We start from the raw sequence: 7741 nt of genomic DNA, 5'->3' as shown, positions 1-7741 counted from the left end.
CTCAGCCTCTCTGAGACCTTTATTTTGATACAACTGAAATCTCAATAAACAGGAAATTTATATTTGAACAGCTGCTGGTTTTGAAATGCTGTGCTTTATCTGCTTCCTTTTCTGAACAGTGCATAAAGTTCATTCCTATTCAATTTAAGAAATTATTTCAGTTGTTCAAGTCGAGCCAAATTTGTACATATTAAAGCTCTTAAAATGTGATCGTGTGTTGTTCTTCTCACATTTCTCTTTATTTAACATTTCATTGGGCGTTTTGATCTGTGCAGTTTGAAGACTGCCCTTAGCATCATAACTCTGAACTGTCTAATGCTCTTACTCTCTTCTATTGGAGGCATCATAAGGCAAAATGTTAATGTGGCCATTCTGTTGTCCCAAATCCATAGAATAATTTGACCATGATGTTATTTTTGGGCTTGTTAAACATCAGACTCACAGCCTGGTAATAGCAATTATGATCCTTTGTCTCATACAGCAAGAAGATAAAGTCTCCAGACAGCAGAGTCATCCCTGAAGCTGTTTGCATGAGTTTCATGTGCAAAAATGATCTTTGGAGCCCTCTCCAAAATTTTTTCTGCCTCTCCTGTACAGACTCAGGGTCATGTAATCTCACGCTCTTCTACTCTTAGTTACTGAAGGAACAATAGTCAGCATACATTAAAATTAAACAGCAGTTGTGTATCTAACATAAGGTAACGATTTCATCTTTTAGCTGTGAGGAGAGTTTGATCCATCTGATTCGTTTGTATCCTCATATTCTGAGACACAAAGCCCTACTTTATAAGCATTAGATTTTGCCCAGGATAGTTTTTTCTCCTTAGGCTGTAAGGATAGACTTCTTGTTACCAAATGACACAATAATTCAGCCAAGTTTGGAAAGCAGCAAAGGTGACATTCCTTCTTTCCTGAGTGCTTTGATCCATCTTAAAGCTGATCTCCTGGTCTAGAAATGATGTAAGACATCAGCCATTACAGCTACTATAATCTTTGCGACAGACAGATTAGGCAACTTGAGTGTTGCTTTCTCCAATGCACAGAGCAGGAGACAGTGCCCGCACCATGAAAGATTTAAATCAGTCTGCACTTACACTTTTGCAGTTTTTTTAAATGTAAAAAGTTGGTTTTAAAACTCAAATTGCCATTTCCTTTTTCTGTGCCCACACGTTTGAGTCAAAGTATGTGACTCTGCAAAAAAGGATCCCTCAGCTACTGAGTATTTGGTAAGCAAGAAGGCACAGGGCAAAATCCTTAGCCACAATTAATCAGTGCTGCCTGGTCTACATTAGCCAAAGGCAGCACAAGTCTCTGAGTAAAGCAGCCATGATGGACAAAGTGAGGAGGCGTATGCCCCTTTCATCCCAAAATGAGGCCTCACAGTCAGTTTCTTACCTCCTCAAATCCATTTACATGAAGCAAAACAGTCTCCTGCATGAAGAGTTCAGGTTAGTTTGTCCCCAGGTAGCGACCTATCTCTTGTATCTTTGAATTTGCATAAGAATTGTTGGGTAATAAATCATTTCTGTCATGAGAAATTTGCAATGTTCACTGAAATTCACTGGCAGCAACTGAAAAAAAATAAAAATTATACCTTCAATAGGCAAATAGGCTAAGACTTGTGGGTGAGCTCTTCTGGGTGTAGGCGTGTAGATCCGTATCACCCAATACTCAACTGAAAAGCAATTGGCCACTGTCTAGCTTCATACTAACAAAGGCTTGAGGGAGGAAGACAAGGAAAAAATGTGAAAAAGGTAGAACCGAGCACACATCATTTCCACTTTTGAACTTGCAGAGCTTCAGACCATTAATCTTTTTCCTAGCACTGGGTATTTCTCTTAAATGAGAGTCTCTCAGCGCAGGCAAAATTCCACTAACAGCAGGAACTTGTTGCATTACAAAGCACTGACAGGGTTGGTTTTTGTTTTTTGTTTTTTCCTAACTTTAACTATATATCCTACTACAATATTGCTTATGTTATACCTTCCTAACAATATATAGGTGGTAGTTTAAAGGCAGAGCTTAATTGTTGTTAATTTGTTGTTCTTGTTAGCCAGATGACACATCTTGTCCTTCAGTTTGCAGATGAATGAAGTGCTTCTCCTTAAACATCATTTACCTTGCATGAGCAGTTTATAAGCAAACCACAACTCTACCTTTAGCAGGTAGCAGCAGGTCTCTTCATTTTCCTGGAGGTGGTGAGAGGATTTTGCCCGTTTCTTATCTTCTCTAACTTTTTGCAGTTGTTGTTTAGTGTTTTTCTGCCTCCCAAGGTGGCCAGTGGAGGGAGTCGGCAGCACGTTTCCCCTTCTGTGCTCAAGCTGCCCTTTCCGTGCTCCCAGTCCATAAAAGTGGCTGTAATACTCAGCAACAATCTGCACTGGCAGCTTTGCTGCCTGAGGCACAAAATTAGGTTTGTTTTGTCTTGCAGTGGAGCATATATTTGTGATCCAAGATTCACCTCGAAGGCTGTAGCCAAACAGCAGATTTAGGAGCTGCTGTGATTAAATCAGCTGCAAAGACAAAAGGAAACCTGAAACGTGCTCTTTGCTTGCCAGAGGAGCGACAAGAAATAATTAACGGTAGACTGGGATGTCCCAGGGTCTCTGTAACTATATTGATACTGGTAAATAAAACCACAGCCAAGTGCTCGCCTGTGTTTCCTTTCCCTTGAGCAAGGCAGCCTCGGGTAAGTGCATCCCCCATCTGTGCTCCTGCCCATCCCTTCCTCAGCACCTGCATCCCCATGCTCCCATCTCCACAACCCTCCTGCAGGCTCCTTACAGGGCTGGGAAGTGGTAGCTTGCCAAGCTGGATTCTGCAGGGCTGGCCAGGGTACAGAGCAATGCCATGGTCCCCAGCAGCTCCTGTCTCTGCACTCGTACAAGCCAGGAACTGCTGTGCTGCGTTTACGGGTCTGCTGAAAGCTTCAACCTGCTGCGAGAGACCCTGAAGGCTTCTGTGTTGCTTTTCCTGCTACACACTTTCTTTTCTGTACACAAAGCTGACCCAGAGCTATTTTCTTTCATTGTAGCATGGATAGCAAGGGATGAAGAACAGCCCGGCAGTTTATACTCAGGTATGTCAGCTAAATGAAGTATTCACTCTCATCAAAACCCAGAAATACTCAGGCTGAGCTTTAGATGACAACCTTCCCTAAAACACAAATTGGCTGATGTGAGCCCCTGCATTAAAATCAGGAAGAAAAACAAAACAAAACAAAAAAAAGAAAATAACCTTGCATACTTCTTCCAAGAGATTGGAGAAGGAGTGGGTTATTTCTTCTTCCTCAGTACTTGCATTGCCAACGCTAATGTCAAGGAGAGTGTTTTTTTGTGAATGCACTTTCTACAGACAGATATATGAAGTCTGACTTGCTTTTCAGTTCTGAACAAATTGTTCTCTTTGTCGCTTTCATTATGAATATCTTGGGATGTTTGTATGGTTTCTCCCTAGCTTGCAAATTAAAAAATAATATAAAAGGAGTATTACGCTTACTAGTTTAAGCCATCTTTTAATCAACACCACACAAAAATTGCTTCCCTAGGTATTTTAAATAGCAGCACTGAAAATCTTATATACCTTTAGATACTGAATTTAATCAAATGAAATCTAGTTAATGCAGAAAAATACTCCCAAAATAGGCTTTAATGACTGAGGACTTAAAAGAGATTCTTTGGAAATAAGAAAATGCAATAAGACACATTAGATTTTAAGAAACACGGTCTTATGAGAGCCACCCAAACTCAGAGTTTGATCATGTACCAATGAATGCTAATATGTCCTTGTCATCTTTGGGGAAAATCAGCTTTCAGGCACTGCTCTGAGCAACATCCCTGTTTAAGGAGGGTGAAGTCAGTCTCAGATCCCACTGAAGTCAACGGCACTTAAATGATGTTGGCCTGTGGGTATGTGACTCATAGACATGAGTGCATGAGTCCTAATGTGCATGAGGTGAACAGGTGTGGGTTTCATCTGTGCTTAAAAGGATCTCCTGACTGAGAGTCCGAATGAATGCCCTCACTCAGTCAGCAGGCTCTGTGGACCAAACTGACCAAACTGCAGCATCAGTTCTTAAGCTGAATTCCCTGTTCCTCAATGTTATTCATAAAGGCTAAAGAAATAAAGAAGTGGTACTTTACTCTTTGCTGATATGAAGCCTTCATCCTTATGTTATATTCTGGGAGAGGGTAAAACATACCTCTCATCCAAGGTCTCCACTGATTCACCTTCAAAAATTCTTAGTTCCACAATTATTAATTTTCCTTGTTACTTTAATATCTGTGTTCTGTTGAGCTCCAGATGTCTGAATCAATACTTTTTTTTTCTTTTTCTTTTTTAATCTTTTAGGCACCTTACAGGACAGGCATGTGTTGGAGCAAAGGTGGTCTCTGCATGCAGTGGTAACTGCTGGAGTCCTACATTACTGGTTCAGTGGCTAAAGCATTCATGGCCATCAAAACTGACTCACAAATCTTTGAACTGTTCCTACTCAGTAATTAATTATTGCTATTCTACATTGCAATTGCAGAGTGAAGGTCAGGGGTCCCATTCAACAGGTTTTCATGCTGGGTATCTCCTTGACTTACTCCAGCCTCCACAAAAAAATCAGTGCATAGCAGGGACTTACGCTCATATTTCTGGCAGGAGTCTAGCCCATTCACATCGACTGCTCAGGGCAGTGAACAGCATGTTTATATTTAGTCCACACTAATCTAAATTTACTTCACAGCTTTGTAATGCTATGAACCTTCATGTAGTTTAAGGGTCTGTCGCAGAGGTTATCTGAAACCTCCTTCACTTTCTCACAGATAAAGCTCTCCTAGCAGATGCAGCTTTGACATAAAGCAGGCAAGAATTTCAAGTATGCTTTCCCTGAGTGTCAGTAAACGGTGCTTGAAACTTCACTGCCGGGAAGAAGGAAAGCTTGTAATCGCTTCAAAGTTGCAAATAAGGAGCAATCTCATTACCACTGGTGGCAGTGGTCTCATCAGTATTGGTGGGGCTGCATCAGTAGAAAACCAGGGCGAATCCAAATGCAGAGCCATCCTTTTCGCCCTCAGAAATAGATTGCAGTACAATTGCAGCTTAGATCTTTTATGGTGCAGTATGTGTAAGAGTATAAAGCCAATAAGTTTTACAGGCTGGAAAAAATTACAAGGTGGCTCAGGTTCTGAAAAGAATTTGTAAGTTTTAATGTTTTGTCCAGACTGAGTTATCTCCAGAGGTTCAGAGCTCCAGAGAATGCTGAGCTTCTGTCTTATGAATTAAAATCTCTATTTTGAAATTCACAGATCAAAGCTCCCGAAAGCAAGATTATTTTCAAATGTCTTCGTCAGAATATAACTCATTTTTTGCTGTGTTCTTTGCTTAATACTGACAACTGTATGCATGCTTCTATGTGTGCACATACAGATTGGTGTTTGGAGATACTGCAGGCTTTAGACAACACATAGCAAGTAATAATTACATTGAAAATGTTAGAACAACCTGTCCATTTGTATTTTAGAAAATATTTTTTTCTTATATGTAGACAGATGGCCACTTTGCCTCGGGTCATTGCTTGACGAGCTGTCAATATGCAACAATGGTATGGGCCATGCTAAAGCACTTAGCAGGGAGGATCATGCAAAAGTTCCTTTCTTCTGACCTATTGCAACAGAAGAAATATTAAAAATAAACTGAACATTTTAAGGCTCCATTAATGGTTTGTCCAAGTTAGGGAAAACAATCAGGTCAAACAATCTCTCAAGCACTCCTTAGAGATCTTAAAATAAAAATAAAAATAATAATAATAAAAATAAAATAAGAATAAAATAAAAATAAAAATAAGCAGTGCAAACTTCTATCAGTTGTAACCATCATTTAGACACAATGAAAGTCCTTGCCAACTAATAAACCTGTAAAATATCAAATAGGAAATCACAGACCCTCTGCTTCCCTTAGTTCACTTCCTAGAGATGGCTAGCCATAGGAAATAAATAGAAAAATGGCATTAATCTGTTGTAATATTTCATTCACAAGCCTATTTATTGAATATTTTCTTACTGCAGGAGCTGTAAGATGAAGTTTATAGTTTGTATGAAGCTCAGTAAGGATGATGATTCATCACGGAAGGGAAGGGAAGGGAAGGGAAGGGAAGGGAAGGGAAGGGAAGGGAAGGGAAGGGAAGGGAAGGGAAGGGAAGGGAAGGGAAGGTTCAAGAAATTATGTTTGCCCTAATACGGATCACTCTATAGAGGGTACTGTCCCTACCTCTACCACCGACTGATTCAGCTCACCTTTTCACTGGTGAACAACCACCAGGCCATTTACTCCTTTTCTGGATTTTCCTGACACATGTAATGTATAGCACTGTAAGGCTTCCTCGCATTAGATAATTAAATTTGCCCTGGTCTGCACTCTGGCACTGAAACCTACAGGCACAGACTAGCCCTGTCCAAGCTCTTAAACAATGCTAGCCTCCAAAAGAGGCTAAAATGCCCTTTGGGAGCTGCTAAGTCCTGAGTCATGTCCAGAAGCTGGCTGTGAGCTGTTGTTTTCTGTGGGTCATGAGCGTGCTATTTGTGGGCCCTTGCAGCAATAACAGTACAGACAATCAGATACCTGTGCCCTGGGGCCTTCCCTGGCACTACTTAATTTCCTCACACAAACATAACCATTTCCTCAGCCCAACTTTGCCCAAGTTCATCAACTTTTTTTTTTTTTTGCACCTCACAAAAGCAGAGAAGGTTTCCAGCAGCTTCCCAGCTCTGGTCACCCTCATAATAGTAATGCCAAATCTTTCCTACCTGGTAGCTAAGGGCATTGTATGCTGACATGAACAGCAAGATAACTGGCTTGGTGTCTAAGATCACATTTATTTGATTTTTTAACAGCTGCGAGAGTTTTAAAGCAAGACACCAGAGACCACCAAAAGAAACAAGGTTTGACATTTGTGAGCATGGTCCCAAGGTGTCTCCACTACTAGACAAGGAGATCTAAAACAAGGAGAAGAAAGGCTCAGTGGTGCACATAGGCTATGGCTGTAGTGTATGCACGACTGCAAGAGCCCACTTTACCACCAGTTAAGGGTTATTCCTTGTCAGATGACCTGCAAAAACTGGCTGCAGCTGTGGGGAGGTATATGCATGAGGAGTACAAATGCAACTCAGCTGACAAGCGTTAATTTTAATCAACAACTCCACCTCTTTTTGTTTCTGCCCACATTCCCTAAAATGAAAAGATAGTTAGGATCTTTTGGATAAGAACAACAATGAGAGAAGAAAAAGACAACAGCTCATGGAGCTAACACCATGCTTTGAATTCACATCTACAATCAAGCCAGTTTATACATCTTTCTGCTCATGAAGGGCCTAGCAGTACTATACATATCATTTATTTCTCAGTTGCAGCAATATAGCAGTGTCAAACAACACCCCTGTAAATAAGCATCACACTCACAAAAAGCCTTAGCAACTGCCCATGAGAAACTTAGAGCAGTAAACATAAAAGTTAGGCACTTTAATTAAAACTCTAATATATCTGAAAGCCAGTTTTGTAAAGAAATGGCTGGATTACGAGAACACATTAGATGACTGAGGGAATCCATTCCAGTGGAAATGCAGTCCTGTGCCCTTAATGGAAAACAAAAGCACTTAATTGGAAAATGGCAGTGGCACTTGTCACACCTAGAGTGTCTGGCTTAGCAAATAATTTGTTGAACTCAGATGCATCAACAGATCGGTAAAGGTTCAGAGTA

At 40.6% G+C, this 7741-nt stretch overlaps 1 long non-coding RNA gene across 1 annotated transcript; it reads left to right on the top strand.

Moving 5' to 3' along the window:
- LOC310895247 lies at window positions 1-5747 on the top strand. The gene is made up of 3 exons (XR_014580582.1): window positions 1-2689; window positions 3035-3079; window positions 4351-5747. It is a non-coding gene; the product is annotated as an uncharacterized lncRNA (long non-coding RNA).
- The last annotated feature ends 1994 nt before the right edge of the window (window positions 5748-7741 follow it).

Source organism: Anser anser (assembly GCF_964211835.1).
Source record: "Anser anser genome assembly, chromosome: 2".
Lineage (NCBI taxonomy): Eukaryota > Metazoa > Chordata > Aves > Anseriformes > Anatidae > Anser > Anser anser.
The sequence above is the reverse complement of the archived record's forward strand: the minus strand, read 5'-3'. Positions and strand labels throughout refer to the sequence as shown.